General features: G+C 55.4%; 1 protein-coding gene across 5 annotated transcripts in view; it reads right to left on the minus strand.

The window, feature by feature from the left end:
• TFEB (transcription factor EB) overlaps positions 1-26,761 on the minus strand; it is a 46,977-nt gene extending 20,216 nt beyond the window's left edge. The window contains exons 1-2 of one of the 5 annotated variants that reach the window (XM_033102920.1): positions 14,602-14,698; positions 13,930-14,049 (exon numbers count right to left, since the gene is read on the minus strand). The gene's annotated coding sequence lies outside the window, so the exon portion shown is untranslated. Of the gene's footprint in view, positions 1-1,241; positions 1,428-13,929; positions 14,050-14,601; positions 14,730-23,656; positions 23,678-26,508 lie in introns of those variants that run through there. The other 4 variants (XM_033102917.1, XM_033102921.1, XM_033102918.1 and 1 more) reach the window with 4 other exon arrangements.
• Positions 26,762-27,900: the final 1,139 nt, after the last annotated feature.

Consider the following 27,900-nt stretch of genomic DNA (forward strand, 5'->3'; position numbering starts at 1 on the left):
CTTCACCCTGCGCAATGTCTGGCAGCTTCTGCTTTCGGTCTGACTCACGCCTGGTGGGGCAGGACGGGGCAGCCAACACCGGCAGAGGCCTCTGGAGAACCAGACCGCTCTCCCCTCACTGCGCGCACCTACAGCGGGCCTTCCTCGCCCGCCCCACCTGCGAGCTGGGCTTCTGGCAATAGTCACCAGGAGCACAACACCTGGGGGGCTCCCTCGCCCGGGTCCTACCCCAGTCCTCACCCACCCCAGGGCTTCTCCAGCCATGGCAGCGGCCCCAGCCCCAGAACTTGGGTTTGCTTCTGCCCTGCCCAGGTACTCTCCACCGGTACCTCCATCCCATCTCCATCAGGGAAATCAGAGGAGACGTGCCCCGAAGACCAAGCTCTCCCCTCACAGGAGAAATGACCTTCAACAGCTACCGTCCCCCGAGCCAAAGAAGTGAGAGAGCTGCTCCCCTTACACCCACCCCCGACCCCCAAGGTATGAGAGAAACAGCATAGCGTTACTCTGGAAATGCGCACAGCAGCTCACGCACCCCGTTTTTTCTGTCCTTGAACTCCAGGAACTGTGCCCTTGGCTGAGCAGAGAGAGGAACCGAAGGCCCTGGGACTTGTGCGGGTTGGGTGGGGGAGGGGCATCGGTAGCTCCATTCTCCCCTTTTAGGATCTTCCACCAGTTCTAGCTCTGAGTCCTCCTCCTCCCCAGCCTCCCCCAGAGGAGGCAGCTGCCTCCTAATCCTCCCTGGATCATAGATGCTGAAGCCTCAACCTGAGCCACCAACAGAAAGCCTCGTCCTCAAGTCCACCTCTCAGTCCCTTGGCAAATCGACTCCATCCTCCCAGCCCTCCCAGCAACCCGCCTGCCCGGAATAAGTGCAGCCACCTTTCTCTCCAAGTGGGGCAGGTATAGGATGGCTGTTGGCTCGCTCTGCCAGCGCCAGCCCTGCCCATGGGCCGGGGAATAGATGACACTAGTAAGTAGGGGGAGGGTGTCAAAGGTAACGAGGTTGGCCCGCACAGGCAGACACACTCCTGCCCCCGCCACCCTGGCACGGGAACCGTGATCAAACCTGGTTTGGAAGTGAAAACATCAAGGGGAAAGGCTGTGGGTAGCAGCTGGAGAGATGAGTCAAAGGGACCAGGATTTGGCATGCCTGCCTGGGCAGCCCAGGAGGAGCTCTCAGTGTAAGTGGACCAACCAGGCCCAGGCCCTGCCCCATCCCCCACACCAGAAGGCCTTACCTACACTCCACTTCCAGTGCTTAATTCTTCCCATTCCTGGGCCCCAGAAGGCATGAGACTATATAGCAGTGTGAATCGGAGGCTGGGAACAGCAGTCAAGAGGGAGGAGGTCCTCTCCAAGACACAGGTACGAGGCAGAGCCTTCACCAGGGACAGAGAAGGGTGCCCTTGAATAAACTGACCCCCTATTGCCCCGTGAATTGCATCCTGTTCCCCATAGAGACGCAGGGGGAGGGCACTAGAAGGCTCAGTTCCCCACTGACGAAAAGGCAGCCACGTGGCCGCCATGGGGCCAGTGGCACCAGGAAGGAAGAGGCAGAGGCAGTGAGAGAAAGGAAAAGGAAGTCAGAAGAGCTGCTACAATCACAGCCTCAGGATACTAAAGCGGGGAAGATACCTTGGGATACTAAAGTCTGGCTCCAGGCTATGTGCTCCCCAGCACGGCTGTCCCACCTTCTAGGGGAGGACAGAGCACAGAGAAGGTCCCTTGCGTAGGACAGGGCCTGGAAAGGGCTGCCATGTCAGGCACAGGACACGAATCTCATTTGTGCTGGGACCCCTTGCTGGACTGTGAATGACAACTTCCTCTTTCTCTCCATGGCACCCGGCAGGCACATAGTAGGTGCTCCTTAAGGATCTGCTGTACACCGTGAATGTGGTACTGGTGACTGGCCCCAGTAGGAAGCGTCTGCCCGCGGCAGCGTGGGGCTAGGGGATGGCAGCTTCATGGGCATGGAGAGCAGAGAGCTGTGGTAAGAGGGCTGAGAAGAGCCACCTCCAGGGGACCAGCTGGACCACCAGGCCTGGCTTCCGTGAGCGTGGTGGATGCTGTCAGGACCCCGGCCACACCCCCCGGGCACTCAATCAGCCCGCCCACCTGAGCACGTCCAGCTGCCTGCCCCTGCATCTGTGCCAGAGCCACCGGGGGTAGGACCCCTCTTACCCCCAGCAGCTCTTAGCCAAATGATGAGGGGTGCAAGTGACAAAACACCCAGTTCCCTCACCCCACCCTGCTGTGGGGTGACTCTAAAGCTCAGTCGACAGAGGTCCCCAAGGAGACTGGGCCTCCGCACCTGCAGCAGTCACTGCTCCCTAACACACATTTCATTGGCTTCCTCCCCTGCCCTGTGTCACTGCTCGATACCACTACTGGTGCTTCCTGGGGTCACGTCCCAGGCAAATGACCTGTGCTCACATCCTCGTCTCAGCCAGGGAGGCCCGAGGAGGTAGTTTTGAAATGGAACTCCATTTAGTTCCTGAAATGGAGCAGCTAACGCTAACACTTAGAGAAAAAGGCCAATAAAAAAAGCCAGAGTAAAATGGGGGCTGGCCATCCTGTGGAGAAGCTGGGAGGCAGGCGTGTAAGAACCCAGTCACTGGAAGAGACTCGGAGAGTTAGGTGCAATAACCAAGGGGGTACCTAGAACTTTCCCACCTGTGGGAGGTAAGGCCGTCCTCAGAAGCAGAGTTGGTAAGATGGAGAGAAGAAACAAGGACATGCCAGGTTGCAAGTTATGTGATGAAGAAGCCTCCATTCCAGGGCTGGTGACAGCAACATTCGGTTACTGGTGGCAAATGCCAGTAGGAGTAGAAGCCAGCATTGCCTCCCATCCCCAGGCTGCAACTTGAAGAGAAATAGAGAACCCCAGCACTCCAGAACCTTAGCATGCCTGTTTATTCGGTAGCACAGCCATTATGTTCCATGATCAGAACTAGGCCCTGAGGACATCAGAGAAAGCCATCCGAGTCCACACTAAGAGCACGCATTTGGAAGCAGGGAGAGCTGCATCCCATATCTGTTGCCCACTGTCTGCATGACCTTTCGCAACTTTCTTTCGCAACTTTCTTAACTTCACAAGGTCCCAGTGTCCTCCTGTATAAAATGAGAAGAATGTCCATCTTGGAGAGTTTCTGTAAGGATTAAGTGTAAAACATCTACTATAGGTGCTACATCTACTAGAGGTGCTCAATAAATATTTGACATATGCATGGATATAATGGATGCATTGGTGAATATAATACATGGATGGATGCATACATGGATAGGTGGGTGGATGGATGCATGCGTGGATGGATGGAGAGGTGGATGGATGATTGGATGGATGGATGGATGGATGGATGGATGGATGGATGGAGAGGTGGATGGATGATTTAATGGATGGATGGATGGATGGATGGATGGATGGATGGATGGATGGATGGACAGGTGGATGGACACGTGGATGGACAGATGGATGGATGGATGGATGGACAGGTGGATGGATGGATGGATGGATGGATGGATGGACGGACAAGTGGATGGACAGATGGGTGGCTGGACAGGAGGATGGATGGATGGATGGATGAATGAACAGGTGGATGGATGGATGGATGGATGGATGGATGGATGGATGGATGGATGGATGGATAGATGGACAGGTAGATGGATGGATGGATGGATGGATGGATGGATGGATGGATGGATGGATGGATGCACAAGTGGATGGACGGATGGGTGGATGGATGGATGGATGGATGGATGGATGGACGGATGGATAGCTGGACAGGAGGATGGATGGATGGATGGATGGATGGACAGGTGGATGGATATAGATGGATGGATGGACAGGTGGATGGACAGGTGGATGGATAGATGGACAGGTGGATGGACGGATGGATGGATGGATGGACAGGTGGATGGACAAGTGGATGGACAGGTGGATGGATGGATGGATGGATGGATGGATACATGTATAGGTGGATGGATGTTTGAAAGGAGACAAAAGAGAAGAGTATTTGTCTGCAGTCTGATTCCCATTTGGTTCAATATACCTTTCTGCTAAACTTAATAAAAAGAAAATGAAGGCCATCATTTTCTGATTTATCTGTTAGAGAAATCTGTATCGCCAATGATCAGGTTGACAAGTGTGAAGTAAGATTGTCCTAATGAGCTTCAGCCACATCACTGGGGGAGCGTTGTTCCCTGAAGGGTGTAGGGCTATGTCAGAACAGAGGGTGTCCTCCTGGCTCAGTCACCGTCATACCGGTCCCCACCAAGTAGTCCCACCATGCCTGTATTCCCCTTCCCTCAAGTCTAACCCCTACCCCATGGAAGGTGAGTCAGGGGGCAGGAAGAGAAGAAGAGGAAGCCAAACAAAAGCAGGGCAGGGGGAACAAGCCGGGATGGCTGAGCAAAGGAAGCCAAAGAACAGAGTATGGACATGTAGGATGGGGGAAGCAGGGATCAGACAGAAGGAATGGAAGAGCAGAGAAGGGTTGACTCTCTTTGGAGAAACAGAGAAAGACAATAGCCCTGAAAAAACAAGGGAACAGAAATAAAGAAAAATGGTGCATCGCCTGCTCCATTGCCCCCAATGGTTCCCCACTGTCTGCCAGATAAAGTCCAAACTCCCTAGTCAGGCCTTCAGATACCCAGGGTACCCTCCTTCAACAAGCCCTGGGCTCCCCCCAGGAGCCTCCTCGCTCCGTGTCCCCAACACAATCTGGGCTTCCAGATGCTCCCCATGCCCTCTTCCCCTCCCACAGACCGTCCAAACCACACTCATCTCTGGAAGCCCTGGTGGCCTTGGATGCAGATGTGTTGACTGGCTGGTGGGACTGGCATAAACGGGGAAAGATGAGCCCGGGCAGAGTGGGGAAGGAGGTGAGGCTCCAGGGTGGGTGAGAGGGGAGCCAACCTCGGTGTCCCCTTCCATCGTCTCTCTTCCCCACCTGTCCCCACGGCCCAGCCCTGCCATTGCACAATCTTGTGGTCACTGCAGAATGCTCTGTCTGTTTGCTAAGAAGGCTGAGGTGGCACTGAAGGAGGAAAACATGCCCAGGGCAGACGGGGGACAAAGGGGTGGGCCGAGGAAAAGGGAGGTGCTTCAACTCTGCCCAGCCCCAGGGTTCAGGGCTCATGGAGCAGATAAGTTGAACCCAGAAAGTGAGAAACAGGGCAGACCCCATAGGAGCTGTGTCTGGGCACCCTCCATCTTGGCCTGAGGGGAATGTGTGTGAGGCAGAAGTGGGACCCCCTCACAGACTAGAGCTGGCCTCAGAGGCCCCTTCAGGCTGGGAAACCTGAGGAGATGGGACAGCTCAGGACGGACTCTCAGAATAGAAACAACCAGAGGCCTTAGCACCCCTGCCTCCAGGGAGGCCTCGTTTAAGGAAGGGGGTGCTTCTCACCAGCCTGTGGAGCACAGGAAAAGGGGGTGAGGGTCCAGGCCCCAGCCCTAGCCACACCTCATCTCTACATTTGTGTGCCCTCCCAAGGAGCACAGGGGGCTATACAGTGTGGGTGGAGCAGGGAAACTGAGGCACAGCTCTGGAGACCTGCTTTACCAGTCCCGCCACCAGCATCACCCTTGGAAATTAACCATCAGGCTTCTCACAAGCACGGGGACTCCAGACCCTACTGTTCCAGGGGCCCCTTTCACCCTGGGGACGTATACTTTCTAGAAAGTGGCCTGTCTTGGTCCCCAAAGTCTGGACCCAAAGCTGCCTGAGCTTGGCCCCCAGCTCTGCCACTCGCCAGCTGTGTGACCTTGGGCAAGTTGCTGAAGTCTCTCCATGCCTTGGTTTCTTCCCGTGAATGGGTGATATTGTACCTCACAGTTGATGAGAGAAAACAAATATATCCCTTTGGCTCCTCAAGTATCCAAACGGTCCCTACAACTCAGGACACACTCACGCCCGAATCACCCATCCTCCTTCCTCCTCCTCGATGGCTCGGGCCCTGAAAAGGGGGTGCAAAGGAGCTGACGGAGCTACTGCTGTTGATAGAGCTGGTGCCAGGCCCACGGCGGGCACGGGGCCCAGGCGTACAATGGGGCTGTGTGTGCAGCCAGCGTTACCCTGGAGCGGAGCTGAGCAGGCCGGCATCTGGGGTCAGGCCAGGAATTCATTTCCCTGGAGAGGGCCTCCCCACCCCCTCCCAGGCTGCACAGCCCTGTGGGGGGTGGGAGGGCAGGCCCCACCCTCTCCCCTAGTAACCCAGGCAGTAGAATGGAGACAAGCCCAGCAGCAGGCACTGGGGAATTGGGACTCCTGTGTCCAGCCGCTGGCCTGGGCTCCTCACTCACCTGTGAGGCATTTTAGACCCATTGTGTAATCTGGGCTATGGCTCCCCTGTGGGCAGAGGGAAGAAGTCTGTGGGGCCAAGAGAGCGGTCAAGAAAAGTCTGCTGGGACCCCCCCCTCCCCAGACAGAGGGCCTCACTCCTCACTCCCCAGCTCCATGGGGCCCTGGGCTCAGCACCAGGCCCCCCGGGGTGCCCTGGGAGAGGATCAGGCTCTCTCCCCAGGGGAATGAGTCACCAGCAGGCTGCAGCCAGGATGGCAGGGAGACGGTGGGCAGGTGGAGCCTGTCCTCTCCCCTCCCCGGCAGGTTTTCTCCAGCTGGAAAACCACTCGGCTGTGATGGGGTGCTGACCACCACGCGTCTGAGCCTGGGCTACTTCCTCTGGTGCAGGGGATTACCTAGAGCCAGGATGTGGGGTCTTGAAGACCTCCTGTCACCACACTGACTACTAGAGCTGCAGGCATGGGCCAGCCCCTGAAATATCCCTGAGAGCGGTGTCAGGCACCCACTCACCCCTGACTGAGAAACTGGGTCTGAGGCAAGGGAGGAGGGGCAACACAGGCTTCTGGTGGGTGGGGACAAGGGAGGAAGCCTGGCCACCCTATACCTTGGGTTGTGGCCAAAATGCGGAGCTGGGGCTCCTTTGCATGAATCACTTTCCATTCTCCTCAGAGCCTGGGAAGCTCCTGGCAAAGGGAGATAACTGCCCTTACGCCCTCACTGGCCTGATTCACACACAACCTCACACCCAGTCATAATGACACAGATGTGCACCCCTACGGCTGCTGCCCACACTCCCAGAAGGTCACACATGGAAGTCACAGTGGTGGCCCCAGCCCAGTAGACACAGTTGGATGCCCACCCTCCCCCTCCCACCCACAGGCCCCCACTTCCCCAACTGAGCCATAGCATGTGGGGGGTGTGTGTGTGTGTGTGTGTGTGTGTGTATGTCACTTGCCCTCAGAACTGAAGCTGTAAAAAGCCAGAAGGAGCCTTCTGAAGCTGAGCCAATGGCTTTCATTTTACTGATGAACGAATGGAGTCTCAGGTTGGGGAAGTATCTTGTTGAAGTTTCTGAGCAAGGCTGAGCCTGGCCCCCAGGGCTGGGTGTCTTAAGGCTGCTCAAACTAAGCAGGGGCCAGGGAAGAGGGGTGAGGGGTGAGAAGGAAGACGAGGCAGAGGGGAAGGCCCGCCACCACATCCGAGGGACCACTGTTCTGGGATGCTGCCCTGGTACCACTTCGCTCCTTCATTTCAAATACTCCCTAAGCACCTACTACCTGCCAGTGCTGTGGCAGGGCGTTTCTGCCCAATCCCAGCGCTCGCTCCTTCCTGGAAGGTTTTGCTTCTGGGATTGAGTTTTGTTTTCAAGGCACCTGCATCCCGCAGGCAGCAAGGCAGGAGCTGCACTCAAACCTGCCCCCTGAGGAGCAGCCTGGCAGCCCCCTCTGTGTCCCCACAGCCCGGGCGGGGCCCCAGCACCCGTCAGGCATCAGTGCCCAGGGATGCCAGAGCCCACCTGCACAGGTCAGCTCCCAAGTCAATGACAAGTCAGAGGGAGGTCACCCAGGATGAGAACCCCATCTTCAGACACAATGTACCTAGAACCTTGACATGTAAAACATGAGAATGAAGCAGCTCTGTGGGGAGCGGAGAGAACCAGACCACCTGGCCTGCACCTGGGGGCTCCCAAAGCACCCCCCTGGGGTTCTGAGAAAGAGCATGAAAACCACAGCTTTCTCTGGCCTCTTCTTGTTACCGAAGCCCAGGGGAAGTGAGTAATGTGTGCGGACCCCACAGCCCCCCTCCCAACCTCTAGGCCAAGCCCCCCTCCCCCCCTCCACCCCCGATTCCCAAGGTGACGGCATGCCATCCCTCACACAGGAAAGGGACACAGCAAAAAAAAAAAAAGAAAAAAGAAAAGTTTCATGGATTCAGCTCTTACCACGTGCCCAGCACTGGAAAAAATGCTGTGCAAACATCTAATGCTTTATTTCGCACCGTAGTTCTATGGCCTACCTATTATCATCCTGTAGGTGAAGAAATGGATGTACAGAAAAATTAAGCAACTCATCCGACCTGTGAAGGGCAAGGCCCACATGCACCTCCTGTGTGCTCCCGACCCCTTGCTGCAGCCCGTAGAAATCACCACCATCGTGACGGCTGGGTACCACCACTCCCTCTGGGCCCCAGCCCAAGCTTCCCCTCACTCAGAGGAAAGCTGAGAAGCTTCCTGCCCACCTCACTCCCACAGCACAGCACACACAGAGCTTCTCATGAGTAACAACAATAAAAAAAGCAATAAAAATTGCACTATCTCCCTATTATGTGGCACTCCCGATTTGGGTGCCTCGTATGTTATCTCACTTAATCCTCACCACGCTACATGCCCCTCCTCATCTCACAGATGAAGAAACTGAAGCCCAGAGTGGTTGATGACTTGCCCAAGGTCACACAGCTTGGAAGGAGCAAAGCCAGAACTCGACCTCAGGCAGTCAGGCCTATAATATCTGCTGCTCCTCCTTCAGTGGTGGCGGTAACAAGTGTCCCAGCTTGGGGCTTGCGTCCCTCCTGTGAGGTTCCCTCTGCAGAGGTGAGAGGCCAACTGGAACCCCCGAGGGCTGCATGTGGGAAAGCCTGCCTGATGGGTCCCGCCAGCAGATGCTCTCCAGCTAGATGGTAATATTTATCCCACCTCCCCTACCTCTCACTAGGAACTGGAGCGAGAATGATGAGATCGTGGCAGAGCAATCGATGCACAGGCATAAACAGGACACCTACTGCATGCCCAGCTTCAAGTGGTGGCAGGTGCAGGAAGCAGAAGTCTCCGTCCTTGCTCTCCTGCCAGAGGCTCCAGTCCCCAGCAAAGCCCAAAAGGGTCGCCCCTGCCACCCCCACCCCCTTCGGTACTGGCTGCACCAGATGTTGGCAACACTTAGAAACAGGGCTAAAAATAGATTCTATAATGAGTCAGTGCTAAGAATAAACCCGGCAAACAGCCCTCCTAGAGAGGACTCTGCCAGGGAGGCCCCACCTCCTCCCACCTCCCCACCCACGCCCACCGCCCACCGCGTGGCCTTTCACCTGGAGCCCCCGACAGACAGCAGAGGGTCTGGGGCAGTCATACCCCAACTGCCACGCGGACAGAGCGGTGGGCATGCCCATACGTGCTCCCAGGTGGCCAGCTCCCTATGTGAAAGAGCCGGAGATGAAAGGAGCAGAAGTTGGAGAGACCACCCTGCTCCAGGAGAGCTGGACAGCGGCACCGAGACCCTGGGTTTCCTTCCCACCTCTAACACCCACTCCCTGTGGGAAACTGGGCAATCCTGTCCCAGCACCCCTCCTCCACATGTCTCACCTGTGAAATGGGTCCCTAGAAACAGTCACACTGGCCCACTTCAGAGGTGATCAGGGGAACTGAGCCCAGAGATGGATAGCAACGTACTACAGGGCAGACATCAAAGGTGGGGCACATGGGAACTTAGGAGCCCAAACCGTGCCGGATCCCACGGCCAGGGGTCTCCCTCTCGCCTCCTTGTTCTTCCCTCATCGCCCCCAGAGATGACAAGAATTTTTAGACTCGTGCACGTCTGTACATAAATTGAAAATTAATAGAGCACATTCACATATGGTGTCGAGCTGAGCCTGTCAATAACTGCAGATGACAGACGATGACGGGTTTCATTACACAGCTGACAAGACGGAGCCTCAGAAAACGGAATTCATTTGCTAGGGGCCCTGCAGCTGGGATGAAGCTTTATTGCCATCTACCCGCCAGGAAAGTGTCTCCAGGAGCTCATATGCTGGGCCCAGCCCCATCTTCCAACAATGCCCAGAGACAGTGGGACACCCTCTAATGCTGCTGGGAGCCAGGGGGAGGGGGCCAGAAAAGGGTGAGGAGACTTCAAGAAGGCGGCAACACCACACACAACATTTCTCTGAGAAGAACGGAGGAAAGAGGGAAAGGAGGGGGTGTCCTGAGCAGAGCACTGGCCGTGGATTCAGGAGCCCTGAGGTCTAGTCCTAGCTCTGCTAGAGGTTAAGTGCATCATCCGGGGAAATCGTTTCCTAGGCTTCACTCCAGGTCGATTTCTCCATCTGAAAAATGGAGCTCTGAACACCAGGCCTTTGAGACATCCTGCGGTATAACATGACCACATATTGGGGGTACACAATGAGTATGAGTGTGTTAAAGGCCCTGACAAGTCCTGCAGCAAAGAAACCCATTTTCTGTTTTTTGACTCACATTCTGCCATCCCTACTTGACCACCAAACCCTTCACAAAACACACCTTGGGAAATCCCAGAGTAAATATATGGTCACTAACTGAAATGCCTGCGGGGGCCAGCAGGAAACCTGAAAGCTTGAAGCAGGCCCAGACAAGGTACATCAGGACCTTGCGGTTCGCTACAAGCCCTGAAAAATGCCTGGCAGCTTTGGGGCTTTGTGGAGTCTAGCATTTCTGCTCTGTAAAGGCCTCAGCACCCACCCAGGGTTTTGCTCCCCTCTGATTCTCAACGGTCCTGTTGAGAGGGCCAAGGAAAGTGCCAATACCCTGTGTCACACAACTGAGGAGACTGGGACCCAGGGAGCCCAGGGTCGCACTGCAGGTAGGAGAGCTGGTGAAGCGGATCCCATTTACTGTACCCTTATTATGCACTAAGCACTTTACCTCTCTTATCTCACGGAATTCTCCGGACAACTCTTGGAGGAAGGCACTGTTGTTACCCCATTTCACAGAGCAAGAAACTAATGGTGACAGAGATTCAGTCACTTGTCCAAGGTCACATGGCTTGTAAGTGGTACAGCCCAGATCTCAACCCTGGCATCTTGAAAGCAGAACTCATGCCCTCAGCCCCGCTTTGTCACTCATTAGCTGGGTAACCTTGGGTGAGAGACTTAACCATTCTGGGCCTCCGTTTCCTCACAGTAAAACAGGATAATAAAAATGATCCTTAGAGGGTAAGGGAGGAGGGGGTGGTAGAAGAGGGTAAGGGGGATCAAATATATGGTGATGGAAGGAGAACTGACTCTGGGTGATGAGCACACAGTGTGATTTATAGATGATGTGATACAGAATTGTACACCTGAAATCTATGTAACTTTACTAGTGATTGTCACCCAGGTGTACAATAAACTTTAATTTAAAAAAAAAAGATCCTGTGTATTAGGTTACGGTGAAGATGAAATCTGCCAACATACAAAGGTACTTAGCACAGTGCCTGGCACATGGGAGGTGCTCAGTATACATGACCTAGCATTAAACACCCCATTCTACTGTGGGAGCTCACGCCTGAGCCTCTGGGCTCTGGGCTCAGCAGGCTGGAAGCCACCCACAGCTTCCTGGAAATTGGCCTCTGCCAGTCAATCCCAGGGCATTGCCCCCTCCACCTGGCAACACGGACCTCCAGGCTGGGGCCCCTAAGGTGCCCCATGTAGGTGGGGATTCTGGAAGTTGGGGTTCCCACACCTACGCCAAACCTGGGTCTCATCCTCTGATGTCCCTAAAAGGCTACTTCCCCGCGGAGCAGGGGATATCCCCAGTTCAGCATGGGTCACAGGCCTCTCCTCACCCTTGCCCCAAGGCCCCAGGTCATGGGGTGGGGAGGCAGGGGGCTCTCCAGCCAGGCAGCTGATGTCCTCATGACCTGCCCCAGTTCTTCCAGGCTTAGAGACAACAATGACAACCCCCCCAGAGCTCTCCATACTTCCTACAGCCAGTTCATCCACGTTAGGTCATAAGATGAGTATCACCACCCATAAGGCTAGCTGCTCAGGGGTTAGTAAGCCCATTTTACAGATGAAGAAACTGAGGCCCTGGTTTGCCCTGGGCATGGATCAAAGTAACAGAAAGGCTTCTTTCTTCTGGACCAGGGCTCAGGGCTGAGCCAGGTCCCAGGCCAGACCCACCAGAGCAAGCTGGGGCAGCAGAGGGGAGGAGAATGTCCAAGAGACTCCCAGGGGTCAAGGGGAGGGAAGAAATAGTTGAGTTGTGGGCCCTGGGTCTCACTCAGTCACTGGGGATCCTGCAAGTCTTGGGGGTGGGGGAGCATCAGTAACCCTGAGTTCTCCTCTTTCCTACCCTACCCCAGCCAGAGATGGGCACAGCCCTTGCCCAATGCCCTGAGATGGCCCCACCCACTCCACTCTAACTAGTAGGGGCACCTCTGGCCAGGCCTGGCCCTGCAGCCCTCCGCTAACAAGGAGCCCCACCTCCCAAGGTGGCTCTTTAGCTCTAGACCCCGAGCCAACCATTCAGCCCAGGCATTGTCTCCTCTCACTGTCCCCATCTAACACATTGCATCACTCAGAAAGCCGTTCCTGTCCACCTCACCCTCTGCCTCTGCTGACGCTCACGAAGCCCACTCACCCACACACACCCTGCTAAGAACCGGGCCCAAACTCCCCAGTCTGGCCCCTGGAATGTGAGGCTGGGTCTTGCACTCAGTAGGTGCTTCGTGCACATTGCATAGCAGGGAGATCATCTCTCAAGCAGTGGCCCCAAATGTTTTGATCATGACTCACAGAAAAATACTTTTTATTTGACCCACCACACACACACACACACACACACACACACACACAGCATGCATACATATGAATGAGAACATGAAACAAAAAAGGCTGCATAAAACAACCTTACCAATACTGAGCGATACACTTGGATGTTTTTTACTCTTTTTCATTTAACAAAATGTTCATTGAGACCTACTAAGCTGATTTCATGGCCAGATTAGGGTCCAATTAGTGGCCCTGATCCATAGTTCAAATAACGATCCTCCATGGATATCTGTATGGCCCAAACTCCCCACCTGGCACCTGACCCCTCTACAACAGGTTCGTGATAAAGGCGCCCACGTATGGGACACTTGCTCCAGGCCAGGCCTGTGCTAAGCATCTTACTTGATATCTCATTTCATCCCATCCTCACCCAAGGAGGTAGGGACCACTACAACCCCCCGTTTACATGTGAGGAAACTGACGCCCAAGGTCACTTCGTAGACGGCTCAGGCAGAGTTCAAAGCCAGGTCTGGCTGCAGCTGGAACCGCACTCATCACCCTTGCACGTTCTGTCCACTAGCTGGTCTTCCACGTCTCTCTTACGTCCACACACTGGCGGGAAGATCACCCCAGAGAAGTCTGCTCTAACTCCAACTACTAAAGAGCCATTCTCTGTAGCAACTTCATTCTTTATACTAGTTGGCTACTTGATTGGAGATGGGCCAGAGCCCACAGGCTCTACGGCCAACCCTCACACCCCTCCCAGCAAGGGCTGTTCCCTCCTTTACACCCACCTCCAGCAGAGGCCTGGACTAAGGACCTGAGGACCGTGGTCCCTCTCTGCGCTCAGGGGACCATTCTGCATTCCCCCCTCACCGACATCACTGTCCTGGGCAAGGGACTCAACGCCTCTGTGCCTCCTTGTCCTCCTCTGGGAAATGGGGGTGAGAACAGCACCCACTTCGCAGAGTGTCTGTGAGGGAGGGGCATTTGGCCCAGTGCCTGACAGGGAGTGCGGCCTGGGAAACGCGAGCTCCCCTTATTATCCCCAATTCTAACGCAAACAATCGCCGTGAGCCCCAGGCAGGGGTCTTGGTGTTTGCACACAAACACGCTCACGTACCAGTAAAATGTGAACCTGTGCAGAGCGCTCACTCACAGGTTCCAGGCGCCGTTCCGAGCAGGAATTCAGTCTTTTAATCCTCACAATGAACCCACGCGGTGGGTGCTATAATTGTCATCTCTGTTTTACAGAAGAGGAAACTGAGGCTCGTTAACTTACCAGGATCACATGGTGCCAAGTGGCAGGGCCAGGACTTGACCCCAGCCAGGCTGGCACTGCACACACCGGCCAGGCGCTCCCAGTCACTACTCCCAACCCCTGATGTAAGTGGGTGGTTACTATGGCCTGGCCAGTGTCGCACAGAGCACATCATGCCCATAACCTTCTCACCAGAGCCCCCAAACACGCCTGCGACGTGAGGAGCAGAGGCAGTGAGTGCTTCAACTGCCCAGGGTTACACGGCTCCTCAGAGGTGGGGCTGGAAGCCAGCAACTCTGCCTCCTGGTGTCACACATCTTCCACCATCCCAGGCCCAGAGGGAGGCCTGTTTTCTCGCCCCTGACCCGGCACGGCCCCTCCCCTGGGCCACCTGCCTCCCAAGCCCTGACCCTGCTCAAAAGATATCCCCATGCCAGTATAGCCGTGAGCCTCATTCCTGCTCACCCACCTCCCCCAAGACACACACTCACACACACACTCACACACACACACACGCAATATACACCCTCTTACCTGGGAGAGGGTGGCCTCCTGGAAGCAGGCCCCCCGGAACACTCAGCTCGTCGGGGGGCCGGAGCCCAGAGCCATGCCCCTGCCTCGGCGCCAGCCCCATTTCCTCATTTTCCCCAGCACTGTTTCTCACCCAGCCCCCTGCACCTCAGCCTGAGAGGAAGTTGCACAATCCCCTGGGAGCTGCAAATGTGGCCAAGGATTGCTCACAGCGCAGAGGGAACCACACGCTCCGAAGGCCTCTCTCACCCACAAGTCTACCCAACACAGACGGACTCCCAGCTCCAATCTCACCAAGCCAGGACAGGCCACCTACAGTGGCCCTGCTTCCTCCCAGACTGAGCCTCCGACAGTCACCCACTTCCCACATGGCCTGGTGTCGCATGCCGCAGGCCACACTGGCCACTGCACCAAGACGGAGAGGCACAGAGAGGCAAGAATTTGCAGGACTCCTACTAGGTCCAGCGAAGGCCTAAGCCTAACCCACCCACCCTCCCAGCCCCTCCTCGGGATATGTCCCCTCTTAGCCAGAAGCCGCACAGTTCACCACCTTCCTGACTGGCCACATACCTGTCACTTCAGCCTTGGGCCTTCCCGGGGTCTCCAGACACCCAGGTCGTAGTCTTACTGTCGCCCACCTTGGAATGGACCCCGATTCCAAGCATAGTCCTCGGAAGCTCTGGGAAGACCTGAGCCACCACACAATTTTCGCATGTGAGAAAACGCTCTTGCTACACATGCGATTTCAAAGGTTTCTCAGCCCCAGAATGCTTCTCTAACAGCCTGTCAAAGACACTTGACATCTCACTCATGCTTCTTTCTGGTAGCTAAGGGATTCCCATCTTTGATAGGTAAATACCTCTTGACAAGAAAGGCTGCCAATCATTAAGTGTTGTCAGTCGTCTACATGTCAGGATGGATGAGTTTACTAGGCGCTTTCGTGAGACTATGTTTCAGGACGGGATAGCTGGCAGAGGGAAGACTGCGCAGGCCATGGCTCCGGGAGAAGGCAGGAGGTGACACTGAGGGGAGGTGGGTCCAGACGGGGAGGTTGGAGAGACCCAGGGAGCATTGACCCTGACACTGGAAGGACACAGAGGTGAGCAGGAGCCTGGCGTGGGTATGCAGAGCCCTCAGAGATGACCTCTGGCTCCCACCCCTCACTGCCCAGACTTGCAACGGGGCCTCAGATAAGGAATATAAGTGCCTCTTATCACCCCATGCAACCTTGGACTCCCACCCAGCTAAGGACAAAGTCAGAAATGGTTTTGCCTGGGCCCCAGGGCTCCCCGGAGAGCCCTTATTTCTGCAGCCCTCATCAAAAGGCTGGGGCCCTCAGGGCAGTTCCCCCACAGCTCTTTGAGGCCTAGCATAGCAGGAACCAGGGCTGAGGCTCATGGCCCGTCTGTCACCTGATGCCTCCAGCTCAGCGGACAGGGAGCACAGGGAAAGCCCTCCCACCCCTGGAAACACGGGCGGCAGGCCCCTTCCCTGGGATGCTTCCCAAAATACCGACACAGCCACCCTCTCCCCAGTTCTGACAACAGCCCCACGAAAGGGAAGGGACAGCCACCCTTGCCACTCTCATTTCCAAATGAAGAGACCAAAGCTCAAAGCATTTAGGCCATGCATCGAGTTCATGGCAAATCTGTTTCCTGGCTCTTTTCCTAGAGCAGTTTCTCAGCCTCTACAAAACTGACACCTGGCACCACACACTTCTTTGTTGTGGAGGGTTGTCCCGCGCAGGGTAGGGTATGTAGCAGCATCCCTGGCTTCCACCCACTGGGTGCCAGTAGCATTCCCTAAGTTGCGACAGCCAAAAATATCATCAGACTGCTAAATGTCTCCTGGAAAACAAAATCGCCCCTGGTCGAGAACTACTGCCCTGGAAGCCCCTGAACGGTGAGCACCTGCCAATTCGAAGTTGAAGGGTATCTGCTGGGGGCACTAACCCGACAGCCTCCCTCCTCCTGTGCCAGATGTACCCGGCAGGAGGGCATGAAGGCACTAGTGAGTACTTGGCGGGCTCAGTACCTCTGGGCAGAGACGGCCTCACTGGTGGGCACTGCCACTTGGGAGTCTCCTCCCAAGGCCACCCTCCCACCCCAACCTAGAAACCAGCTCCTTCCCTGGCACTCAATATTACAACAGTCTTTCAACTATTTTGATCACACGCTCCTCTGAGTAAAAATTTTTGAGTACCCCCAGTGCATGCTCCTTTTCTTATACATTGCTTATAAATACCGATGCATGACTATATCATGCATGTCAGCAAACATATACAAAAATCGTTCTATACCCAAGAAGGGAAAGCTAAATTACACCCATGATAAGTCACTGTTACACACTCACCAGCACGACAGAAATTAAACAGTCTGCCCATACCAAGTGCTGGAGAGGACATGGAACAACAGGAATTCCGGTGCCGTGTACAATCACTTACCACAATATTTCCTAAAGGTGAAATATGCCTTGCATACCCTGTGCTCTAGCAATTTCACTCTGGGTAATATATACTCTGGAGACGCATGCACCCATGCAGTAGGCAGCACGTACAAAAATGTTCTTTTGGTATTGTTCATAGTAGTCGCCAAAAAAAGGAAAGCAACCCAAATGTTCACAAGCAGTAGGATGGATAGAAACAGAACGACAAGTTCACACAGTGGAATACCACACAGCGATGAAAAGGAACACACCATAGCTACACACAACATAGATGAATCTCACAAGTGGACTGTTGAGTAGAAAACACACACCATAAGAACACGTTCAGTGTCGTTCGGCTGTATTAAGTTCAAAATCAGGCAACCTGCTCTTAAAGGCTACATACATGGGTGGTTGCGTGATAAAGAAACGCGGGAAAATGATTATTAGGAAGGGGAGGATAGCGGTTACCTCTGGGCGAGGGGGCACACAAGCTCACTGTGGAACGCAGAGGACAGTCTGTCTCTTCATTGGGTTTTGCTTACCTGGGTTCTCACTGCCATAATTATTTATTACAGTATACATGTTTACTCTTTTCAGCAATTATGCTCTTTTCAGCCATTACGCAGTATTTCACAATAAAAGGGGGTAGAAAAGGATGAGCTCGAAATAGATAGAAGCTCTAATATTTTCTTCTCACACCAGGCTTTGAAAATTAAGCCAAAACTATAATTAGGTCAAACAAACTGGTAAGAACCTATGGTTAGTCACAGGTCTGGAGTATCCAATGATACTTGGGGCTGTCTGTGGAGGGGGTCCCCCAGCTGGCCCAGGCTACTGGCTGCCCCTCAGCCCACAGGAGCTGGGGACCACAGCCCCTTGCATCTCTGACCCTCCCCAGGGCGCCCTGAGCTGCCCACGGGCAGGGAGCTGCCTCAGGCTGGCACCCTCCCACCCACGCCACCCTGCCCTGGGCCATACCTCTGGACCCCTCAGAGGCTCATGTGGGCAGGTACCCTCTGAACACATCAAAAGGAGAGAGGCAGAAAAAAGAAAGAATACGGAAAGCGGGGGACAGAGAGCAGGGGAGAGAGAGAGACATACACGCATCCATGTTCCAGATGCAGTGGAAGTACATGGAGGGTCAGAGGGATTGGTGGGGGCGAGAGAGGGGGAAGGAAAAGGAGGTGGGGACACAGCAGATTCACACTGCCCCAGGGTCCAGGCCCAAGCCTTGGGGCTCAGCAACAGGCAGCTCCAAAGAGGCTTAGCTGTTGGGCCCAATTTAGCACCACACCCCCACGGCCCAGGGCTTCCAAGTGGCAGCTAGGTGGCTCAGGTGGCCTCCCTGTGGCCTCCTCTCACACTCAGCAGATCTCTAGTCCTCCCGGAAAGATCTGCCCCAGGCCTGCAGACGTGACCCCCAGGGGGCGGTAGAGCTGTGGGGCCCAAGAGGGTAGGAAGGGCTGTGCCAAAGTCGCTGTGCTGGCAGGAGCCCTTTTGTAAAAACTCTCCAAACCAAGAAAGAATGCGCTTCAGAGTGACGGCCTGGCGTTTGCGTTCATTTAGGACGCTCTTCCGTCCTATCTTACATCACTCCGCCTTTCTCTGTTCTCGGTGGTTACTGAAATTCCCTGCGAGGCTGTCAGCTTTGAGGGGCAGCGGTGTCCTTCTTCCCATCCCCCTGCTGGGCTGGCTCTGTGCTAGGCACCCAGGAGGTGCTCAGTTCATCCATGGGGTGCTGGCGTGGCGCCTCCACACTCCCTTTGGACAACGTGGGGGCAACACCAGCTGGCCCCACAGTCCCAATCCACCCGCAGCAAAGCCAGCCAGCGTCGCACTGGCTGGGCAGCTGAGAGCGCACCTGGCTAGAGCCAGGAGGGGACGAGAGGCGGCAGGGGGTGGACAGTATAGTGTGTCACTCGGCACCCCTCAGGGACCGCGGCAGGCTGAGGCAGGTGCTGTCCCAGAGAACCAATTATAAACAAGGCAGAGGACAGGCTGTGACTTCCCTTGGCAAACAGGAGAAAACAAACCGAGCCCCACCCCACAGACCCACTGGTAGAATTCGGGCGTGTGGGGGGAGGGCGGGTGGGGTGTTGGCAAACCCTCTGCAGGAAGGGACAGACTGTGAGCCACGAGAGGAGCAAGGCTGGGCCCAGATCACTGGGGGGGCGGGGACAGGGAGCTCCTCCTTGTGGAGCTGGGTACAGGCCCTGCCTATGAGATGGCGAGGCTGATACCCAGCCTGACACAGGGCAGAGACCACAGGTATAGCATCTGTTGTGTCCTCATTTCCGGGCACGTGGTGGGGAGCTCAAATCATGCTCACTACCTCACCCATTCTGCAAAGATTACTGAGCATCTACTATATCCCAGGGGCGCCAAAACAAGTACACAAGTGGACACCTTGGTCAGTGTTGCTCAAGCAGTCGTTCGCTGTCATCAGACGTGTTTGGACGCTGATGGGAACCACTCTGAGCACCTCTTGTTATTGCAGAAGTCAAATGTGACTTGCATTCATCTTTTATTATCGGTATATATTATTACAATTTTAATACAGTTTTCCTTACAATGTGTATACATTTTTCTGTCACCCTCTGTACAAGCCTCTCTTCCAGGCACTGGGGATACTCCAGCCAACAAAACAGACCCAAACCCTATGCCCAGGGTGCTGACGTTCAAGCGTTCCATTCATCTGTTGACTGATTGGCTCCAAAGCCAAGCTCACCCTGCCTCCCATCGCAGGGCTAAAGGGCTGCCATCACTTCTTCTCTCCTCCCACCAGCCTCGGCCCCAGCTCCCCCAGCTTCTAAGGAAGTCTCTACCCCCACCAGCCCAGGGTGGAGCCCCAGGGTCACCCTGTCCTCAAGGCCCAGGACCTCCTAGAAGGTGATGGAGACACCCTACCTCCAGCAGTGACCCCCACCACCACCTCCACTCTGAAAGGAGAAGGGAATCTGCTTTTGTGCTCTTTGGCATTTTTATTATTAACAAGAAATACAGTTCAAACAGTGATCCACTACTTGCCCTCCACAAGGTGGGGAAGTAAACTAACACGATGGGTCTTTTTATAGCCTCACTGCAACAAAGTGGGGGCCCACTTTGGACAACTCCCCCTATTCCAATAATGCTACTCTGGCTCCAGGCACTTCTGCAGGAGCTTTAGACCTGTCGCATGTACCGATGACTCTCAGGGCTAGTGCCAACCCTCGTTGTCCACCTCATCCCACTCTGAACAAACAGCAAATCTTTCCCAAGCATTTCTCCCAGAAGGTTGGGCCCAGACCACAAGGCTGGACAGTGGTCAGTGTAACAGGAGGCAGGGGCAGAGAGCCAGGCTGGGGAAGGAAGGGCTGACTAGACATAGCTGGGCCTGGTGAGGCAGCAGAGGGTCTCAGAGTGGTCCCTGCCCCTGGGGACCTGGCTTTGAAAAGGAGACAGGCCTGAGAGGCCCAAAGCAATCGGAGACCCAGGAGACAGGAAGCTCTTACTTGGGTAGCTGCAAAGCTATGGGTTCTTGTGCAGTCTAGGGACCAGCATTAGCATCCCCTGAGAAATGGTCAGAAATGCAAATCTGAGACCTGTGATTCCAGACCCACTGAATCAGAAGCCGTGGGGGTGAGGCCCCGGAAAGCTGCGTTTTAACAATTCCTCCAGGTGACCCTGATGCGCACTCAAATGTGAGAACCAAGTCCTTAGACAAAGGGCATCAGAATCATGTGAGGGATTTTTTTTTTTTTAATATTGATGCCTAGGCCCCTCCCCCAAGACTCCGAGGCAATGGTATGTTTAAAGAGCTCCCAGGGGATCATCATATCTAGCCAGAGCTGCAGTCAGAACAGCCCCCTGGGTCTCCTGGGAAGGTGTGCCTAGATGGACAAAGGGTTTGGTTACAAGGAGGGACGTAGGGGAGCCAGGAGAAGGGACGAGCATGAACAAGGAAAGGGAGAGGGAAATATGGGCCGTGGGTTTCTGGCGAGTTTGTTGGGATTTCTGGATAAAGCCCCACGGCATCACATTTTACTTTGGGACCTCCTCTGTGTGGAGAAGAGCCAACAAGGAGGCTTTGCCCCAAGGAAGCTGGACAGGGGAGGGGAAGACCAGACCTCAGTTCTCCTCTTCCTTATACCCATGTTTAAGAGCCAGGAAAGAAAACTGGTGATGACTGCCTCTTGCTTCTGCCCCTCCAGGCGGGCGGCCCTCAGTTCTCACCCACTGCCCCACCCCCACCCCCCACAGCAAAGCATTTCCTGGGAGCATATTAAGTCCCAGATCCTGCTCTATCACTAGAAGGGTTGTTGTGCCTTCAGTGACATCGCAGCCAAGGGAATCTGTGCAGAGTGGAGGAGCAGGCAGCAGGAGCGCAGGGGAGAGCCACAGGTCAGGAGTGGATAGTAAGTGACCAGGCCAGATGCCACCCAAGGAATCCCAAGGGACAGGCAAGGCCGGGATGGTGGAGAGGCTGCAGGCATTGCCACATCCTCTATGCTATACTGTTAAATGTGGAGACTAGGCTGGGTGTGTTATCACAGGGAGTGGAGGGACCGTGGCCAAGGAATCTCAAAGTCCCTTGTAAGGCATCTCATTTGTAGATGTTGGCCGCGGGGCCCCAGGGTGTGGGGGGAGCCTGTTTGCAGCCCATAGGCCTTTATTTCTTCTCTAGAGTTCTCTGAGCCTCTATTTTCTCACTTGAAAATGAGGAATAAAGAAGTAAATGAGTTATGAGAGTTGATGATGATGAACAATTCTTGAGTGTAGCACAATTCTGAGTCCCGTACGTGCAGCATGCACTGACACACTCAGCTGTCACTATAGCATAAATTATTATGTAGGTGCTACTGGAACCCGGACTTTTTAGATGTGGAAACAGAGGGACAATGAGGTGAAGCAGCTTGCCCACACAGCTCGTAAGTGGCAGAGCTGGGATTCCAAGCCAGGACGCCTTGCCCTGGAGTCCATGCTTTCAATAAGCCCCCTGCTAGGTTACACGTAGCCCCATTACATGGGGGCTGTGGCTGTGTCCCAAGAGAAACTGGCTGGACGCTCCAGCAGGGGCAGTCTTTAGCGAAAGCTCTACGGAGTAGACTTCAGCAGTCCCCCATCTCCCCCCATACCCCACTTCCCTTCCTTTCTGAAGCCTCTCCTTTCTGGTGCCTTTGCCAGAGATCTGTAGGAGGTTTGCATTGGAGGGGATCCCACAGATGATCTAGGTTCACAGATGGAAACTGAGGCTGAGAGGAGCATGGACCTGCCCCAGCTGCATAGCCTCTCAGAGGCGACATGGGAAGTCCTGTGTTCTTCTCATGACTTTCGCTGCCATCTCAGTTTCCCCCAATAGTTCTCAAAGCCTTTTCTCCACATCTGATTAACCATGTACGAATATAACGCGCACTTTTTGGTCCAGATTTGTGAGGGGAAAATAAGGGTGCGCATTATACGTGGGGAGTACTAATTCCGTATCTGTATAAATGTTTTTGATCCTTTTATTTATGCTTATGAGTTAAAAGTGTAACTCTAGAAACCAATAATGATACCCGAATGCAAAATAATACCCTGGAATGGGGTCATTGGTTTTGTTGAACTTATGATGAACTTGCAACAATGAAATTCTTGGCCTTCTAGGATGCATAAGGGTAAACTTCGTAAAGTTGTTAGTTGTTACCAGTACGTAAAATTTCTTGTACCTTGTACCAGTTCTTGTGTTTTGTAATTATTTGTTACATAAAATTTCTCTTACTGTAATATGTCAAAAACTCAACACTAAAATTCCTTTATACTACAGAAAACAAGTACCTAAATGTAAACAGATAGAAATTTGAATTAAAAAATTAAAATGAAAGATTTTTTTCCCCTGATAGTTTGGGCCTAAGACGTAGGTGTACATTATACATGGGAGCACGTTATACACACCAAAATACGGTTAAACAAGTGACCACTGAGGGCTTCACCCTAAGTTAACTTTTGTGGTTTCCAAGGAGACCCAGGAAGTCTGGTCTGAACCTATCTCCTCCCCCAGGCCAGTCAAGAGAGCCCTCAGCAAGGGTCCTTTGATCACCTGTGACAGCAGCTCAGGGGGGCAGCCGGGAGATACATGCAGTCCTGGGGCAGGGGCCTCAGCATGTTCCTACCCCTGCTCACAGCAGACCGGGATGCGGAAAAGAAGGTTCCCAGACAACCACACCCCCACCCTGTAAGACAGAACTCCTGGGAAACTCGGAAGTGGTCTTTAGAGACTGAGAACATGGGTTTTGGAGTCATTTGGGCCTGGGTTAGAGTCCCTACCCCTTTCAGGCTGTGTGACTTCAAACAACTTGCTTAACTTCTCTGAATCAGTATGATGAAAATAATAATTCCTACCTTATTCTAAAGAGTAAACAGACAGTTAATGTTGGCAACTATTGTTTATAACTAAGTTTTATTACAACATTGTTCTACTATAGCATAGAGAATAGATGAACATTCTATTAATATAATACTGTGTTATTGTTATACTCTCACAGACATGCATATACACAATTCATCTATACACACACTAACTAGACACCTGTAATCTAACTACACACACAAACTCCCATCAATTACACCCCCCCACACACTGACACCAGAGCAACACCATGGACTCACCACGTACCAGGCACTGCTGCCTTCAGTCCTCACGACAGCCTCGGAGGTATGTGCATTTTTATTTCCCCTTTTTCAGATGAGGACACACACATTACCTACATATACCTACACTAGCTGCATCCTGGGCAGTGGACACTTCTGATGGCTCTGGAAATCCTGAGCTCCCTCCCTCTGTATCAGAGGAGGCCACCTCAATTTCCACGGTCATCTCCCGGGCAGCCCCAAGCTGGGCCCCAAGTGCTGACTGCCCTCCATCCTGAGGACAAAGGCCCAACCTGGCTTTCACGCCGGCCAGCTGTAGTTGGGGAAGCCCCTGCTGCCGGCAGAGACCAAGTTGACTTTGAAAAGGAAGAGACAGACAGAATCCAGGGGTGGCTGGGCCACTCCCTGTAGGGGCAGGTGCTAAGTAACTCTATAAACTCCAGCTAATGATGCAATTACAGCCATAAACAGAGCCCCAGGAGGGATCAGAGCCAGAAGCCAGACCCTCAAAGGGCAGCCAGGCCCTCTGGAGTAAACTTGAGCGCAGAGGAGTGGGAGCCCCCTCCCACCTACTTTCCAGCAGGGGAGCCTGTCTGGCAATGGAGGTGAGCACTGGGTATCCCCACTACCTCAGGACCCTAGATGGGCTCCTGCCTGCCCTGGCCCACCTCTGACTATGAGTCACCCAGCTGTCAGCCCCCGGAAGCCCTGCTGGCTCTCCCTGGAGTTAGCGCTCACCTGAGGAGATGTCCCCTGCCCCACCCCTGCATCCCTTCCATGGGACCCAGAACCAGGAGACCTGGGTTCCCATGGGGCGGCACCTCACAGAGCTGCGTTCAGGTAAAGTAACACTGCAGCTGTAACAGGCCTTGCCCCCTGTAAGCTGCACTGGCTCCTTTCCAGGAGCAGGTAAACACAGTCCCCCAAACAACCCTTCATTTGCACTCTGGCTCCTGCTCTCCTGTCCCAGAAACCAGGAGGCAGGCAGAAAGAAGGTCAGCTGCTATTTTCCCACAGCTGGGGAAACTGAGGCATCGTACACGCATACCAGCAGACTACCAGGCAAGGCTCTCAAGGTGGCCCGCTCTTCCCCTTCCACTGCCTCTATGGAGGACCTCTAACTATTACTGCTCTCTTCCCCAGACCGTGGGCTCCCTGAGGACAGGACGTGGGGGCTGTCTCCCAGACTAGGCACAGAGAAGGCCTCTGAGGGAACAGGCCAAGGAGCCAAGAACTGCATTCTGATCTGAGCGTACCCGCATCTGGCGGCCCTAGAGGAAACCAGACACCAGCCCCTTGCCCCCCTCCCCCCAATCCCAAATGCCCAAGAGTGCCAGGTCTTGGCCGGTGAAATCTCGGCCAGGGCGATTGCAGGGGCCTGAGTCCACACCCCAGAGGCGTCACGGGCGGGGATGGGGAGGGGAGGGGCGAGGGGAGCTGCACGGCTTTGCACCCTTCCTGCTCGATTAAGCAAGCACCCCCTTACTCAGGATGGGGGGCGGGGTGGATGCTGGGCGATAATTAACTGACACTTCCCCAGCAAACGCGAAAACACAACACTGCGCTCAAGTTTACTCCAGAAACCGCTCACGCAGACTCGTCCCCAGAACAGACAGGCGAGAGAACGATGGCTGGAGTGGACTGGGGAGGTGGCAAGGACTCCGCTGTGAGGGGGCTGGCAGGGAACCGGGAGTGGGGGAGCGCTGGGCAGTGCGGGCGCTCGCTCAGATGAGCCCCGCCCCGGGCACCCGCCCTCCCTCCCCCAGGGCGCGAGGCTGGGGTGCGCCAGGCGGCTGCGGCGCGAACCTGCTCTCGCAACCCGAAGCAGCTCCGGGCAGCGGTGCGTGAAGCCAGAACCCGGGCCCGGAGGGGGCCGAGGGGCGGGGACCGAGCTGGCATCAGCCCGCTCCCTTCCAGGAGGCAAGCGCACGCGCTGCGGCCGAATAGCTGACCGGGGTACGGGGAGAGGGGAGAAGAGGGAACGCTGACTTGGGGGGCGGGACAGCCTGGGGTTGGGCGGTGCGGACTCGGGGAATAGGGGGAAAGGGGCGTGTTTTCCGGGATTCGGGACCGAACCGTGTGTGTGTTGGAGGGAGGTCCTCGTGGGACGGGTGGATGGCTGGGAGCTCCCGGAAAAACAGAAAGAGGGGCGCGCAGAGGGTGAGCTCTGGGGGTGGGGCTCCCTAAGGTCGTGGAATAGTGCAAGGGGGAGAAAAAGACTGCGCTCGGAGATAGCAGGCGACGCGGGCAGCGGCGGCTTCTTCAAGAGACCGAGGGGGAGGAAGGGACGGGAAGGGAGGGAGGGATGGGACTTCCACCCGCCCCCCACCAGCCCAGCCCCCGGGGCGTGGCACTGCTCCGGCCCTCCCAGACCCTCCCGGCAGGGCCAGGCCCTGTCGGGCTCGGCCCCCGCACACCTCCCCTACCTCCAGCGCCCTCCCCAGCGCCACCCGCCTCTGCCGCGTCGGCGGGAGAAGAAGTGGGCGCAGGGCCCACGGGTCCCTCAAACTTCCTGCAAGTTCACTCCCACGCCTCCCGCCCCTTCGACTCCCAGCTCCCGAGCCGGGAAGGCCCATGCCCGCCCCGGCCCCTCCCGCCTGGTTACATAAGGTCGCAGAGAAGCCGCCCCCGGCCCGCGCCTGAAGGGAGGGGCCGCAGGGGCTCCCTGGCTTGGCAGGCGGTGCCGCTCGCGCCAAGCGCCGGGCGTCCCGGGCTAGACAGACAGCGGGGCGGGTGGCAGCGCGGCGTCCGGCTCCCCGCTCCAGCCCGCACCCCCACCCACCCACCTGTCTCCCGGACCCACCGGATAGGGGCGGGGGAGCCTGGATCGGGGATTCCCGGCCCTCCGCGTACCCCTTGCCTCCCGGCTCCGCTCACCTAGCTCTGAAGGTCAATCCGTCCGCCGCCCGCGCCCCGGGGCTCCGGCAACTTGTCTCAAGTTCAGGTGTCCGGCCCGCGAGCTGCGCCGGCCGCCCCCTCCCGAGCTCCTCCGGCTCGGCGCCACCAGAGAGGCCCGCCCCGTCCGCCTTTCCCGCTGCCGTCGGCGCCGCCGCCGCTCCCTACGTCCAGCCGGCGGCCGCCGCCTCCGCTGTCACCCAGCCCCGCGCCCGGCTCCCCGGCTCCCGCTGTCACTCCGCACCTTCCCGCCGCGCCCGGCAGAGGGCAGCACCCGCCGCCCCGCCCCTCCCCGCCCCCCGTCGGTCTGTCGCGGCGCCCTCTGGGAAGCGTAGTCTTCTCTGTGGCTCTGCCAGGCCCTCCGGGATTTGTAGTCCTGCTCTGTGGGCCCAAGCCTGTATACGGGCACTGGGTGTTTAACTTGGAATCTTTGCTCCACTTCGTTTCTAACCATTTTGCGAGTTTTCTTTCTTTTCTCAGTCAGTGATGTCTTGAACCAGAGCTCACTACACGATACACTCTGTGGCCTGTCTGACCCTAAGGAGAGGCCTGCAGCAGGCTGTCTTTTACCAGAATCTAGGAAAGATGTTAAGGTCCCAGGCTGTATGCTGTTGCCATAGAAACTCCTCGTGGTTTGCAATGGGGCAACAGACCTGGATCTTCCCTTTTACCCCTGCCCCTGAGCATAAGGGGCAAGGTGGGGTCAGCCTGGTGAAGGACAGTATGAAAAATATGACTCCAGAATGGAGCCCACCTCCCCTCCCATGATGTTGTGCACCCCCTCCCCACCTAAGCCTTCATCAGTCTGAGCTTGCTGGTAACCCCACCACCATCAAGAATCAGAAAATTTCTGTTCTTTCATGTCACCTTCTCCTATGGGAAGTTACAGGGTGCTGAGCTATCGTGCTCTGCTTTCTTCTCCTCCTCTTCCCATATCTTGTTACTCCAGGTTTCCGGGTCATTTGCCAGGTGGCCCCTAAGAAGGATCAGGATCAATCCAGAGAGACAAAAACCTCTTGCTCAGTTGGTTAGAGCAACTAGGCTTGATTCCCATGTGATTCCAGTAGCTCTCCCTCTTGTCTATAGTTGAAGGACAGCCCATCTTCAAATACAGGCCCCGGGACTTAGGTGTCTGGATGAAAATATCATCAGCTTAACTCAGCCCAAACCTTGGGAAGCTCTCCTAGAAATCGGTTCTTGTGGCATCAGCCTCCTGCCTAGAGGACCCATGACTGCTACAAGCGCACATAAGTATCCTAGGCACCCGGCATTCCTCAGGAAATTCCTAGTGCAAACTGATCCCAGATCAAGGACATGGAGGCCTAGGTTTGGGATGTGTTGGACTCCTTAGCCACACTGCTAGTGGACATGCGT

This window comes from Rhinolophus ferrumequinum, chromosome 3 (genome assembly GCF_004115265.2).
Source record: "Rhinolophus ferrumequinum isolate MPI-CBG mRhiFer1 chromosome 3, mRhiFer1_v1.p, whole genome shotgun sequence".
Lineage (NCBI taxonomy): Eukaryota > Metazoa > Chordata > Mammalia > Chiroptera > Rhinolophidae > Rhinolophus > Rhinolophus ferrumequinum.